This window comes from Mandrillus leucophaeus, unplaced genomic scaffold (genome assembly GCF_000951045.1).
Source record: "Mandrillus leucophaeus isolate KB7577 unplaced genomic scaffold, Mleu.le_1.0 Scaffold1027, whole genome shotgun sequence".
Taxonomy (NCBI): Eukaryota; Metazoa; Chordata; class Mammalia; order Primates; family Cercopithecidae; genus Mandrillus; species Mandrillus leucophaeus.
This window is the reverse complement of record NW_012098399.1, coordinates 756,035-758,136: the sequence shown is the minus strand read 5'-3', so window position 1 is coordinate 758,136 and position 2,102 is coordinate 756,035.

The window sequence follows — 2,102 nt, the reverse complement described above, 5'->3', positions numbered from 1 at the left end:
TTCTCCCTCTGCAGGTAATCACTGACCTGCAGTTGCTTCACAATCTGGAAAATAATATAGAATTGGAATTTGGTTGGATCCTTTCTCTGTGAGTAGGGTTGGGTATTGTGTTTCTGGGATATATCCTTGATCATGTGTTATTATTATCTTTTTTTTTTTTTTTTGATGTGCTGTTAGATTTACTTTGCTAGTATTTTGTTTAGAATTTTTGCATCTATTTTCATCAGAGATATTGGCCAGTAGTTTTCTTTATCATATCCTTTCTTCTACTTATTTGGGGTTTGAGTTTTGCTTTTCTAGTTCTTTGAGTTGCATTATTAGATCGCTTATTTGAAAATTTTCTACTTTTTTGATTTAGGAATTTATTGTTAAAAACTCCCTCTTAGCACTGCTTTTGATGTGTCCCATAGGTTTTGGTATGTTGTGTTTAGATTTTCACTTGTTTCAAGAACTTTATTGATTTCCTCCCTAATTTCTTCTTTGATCCAATAGTCATTTTGGGACATGTTATTTTTTGTGTATTTGTAAATTTTCCAGTGTTTCTCTTGTTATTGCTTTATAGCTTTTTTCCATTGTGTTCTGAGAAGATACTTGATGTGATTTTGAGTTTAAATAATTTGGTGAGTTTTTTTATGTCCTAATATATACTCTGTCCTGAAAATGTTCCCTGTGCTGTTGAGAAGAATGTGTACTCTGTGGGTGTTGGTGGAAATGTTCTGTAATTGTCTGTTTTGTTTATTCTGTCTAATGTGAAGTTAAAATTCATTGTTTCTTTGTTAGTTTTCTGGGTAAGTTATCTGTCTAATGCTGAGAATGGGGTGTTGAGGTTCCCAAGTATTATTGTATTGGAATATCTCTCCCCTTTTAGATCTGATAATATTTGCTTTATATATCTGGGTATTCCAGTGGTAGGTGCACATAGGTTTAGAATTGTAATAACAGCTTGCTGAATTGATTCCTTCACCATTATGTAATGACCTTCTTTTTCTCTTTTAACTGTTTTTGACTTAAAGTGTTTTATCTGATATAAATGTAGCTAATCCACTAGCTTTTGGTTTTCATTTCCCTGTAATATCTTTTCCATCCCTTGAGTTTTAGTCTGTATGTGATTTTACAGGTGAGATAAGTCTTTTGTAGACAGCATATAGTTGGGTCAGGTTTTTACACCCATTCTGTCAGTCTATGTCTTTTAAGGGTAAAGTTTAATCTGTTTATCTACAAGGTTATTATTGACATGTGAAGGCTTCTTTCTATAATTTTATTAATTGATTTCTGGTTGTTTTGCACATTTTTTTTTCTTTCTCATATTGTTTATCATTGTAGTTTGGTGGTGTTTTCTAGTGGTAACATTTGATTCTTTACTATTCCTTGTTTGCATGTTTGCTCTATTATTAGTTCTTATATTTTATGTGTTTTTATAATAGTAGATACTGTTCTTTCATTTCTAAGCATAGAAGTTCCTTAAACACTTTTTGTAGGACTGCACTAAGGTTGATAAATTCTCTCTGCTTTTGCTTATCTGGGAAAGACTATTTCTCCTTCATTTATGAAGGATAACTTTGCTAGTATAGCAACATTGGTTGCTTGGCTAACTTGGCTAACATTTTTTTTCTTTTTTAGCACTTTGAATATATCATCCCATTCTGTCTTGGGCTATAAGGTTTCTGCTGAGAAATTCATTTAGTTTAATGGGGAATCCTTTATAAGTGACTACACATTTTTCTCTTGCTGGTTTTAGATTTCTCTGTGTTTGACATTAGATAGTTTGACTATAACGGGTCATGGAGAAGATGATTTTGAAATATATCTAGTTGGAAATTTCTTAGCCTCCTTTATCTTGATATTTAAATCTCCTGTTAGACTTGAGAAGTTTGAAAAGTTTTTCTAACTGTTTTATTTTCTCTTCACCTTCTGGGTCACTGAACATTTGAATGTTTGGTTGCTTTATGGGGTTCTATATGTTATGTAGGCTTTGCTCATTCTTTTTTATTCTTTTTTTTTTTTTTTTGCCTGATAGGTTATTTCAAAAAAATTTTCTCTAAGTTTTGAGGCTCTTTGTTCTAGTTGATCTAGCCTATTTCTGAGCTTTCAAGTGTATTTTG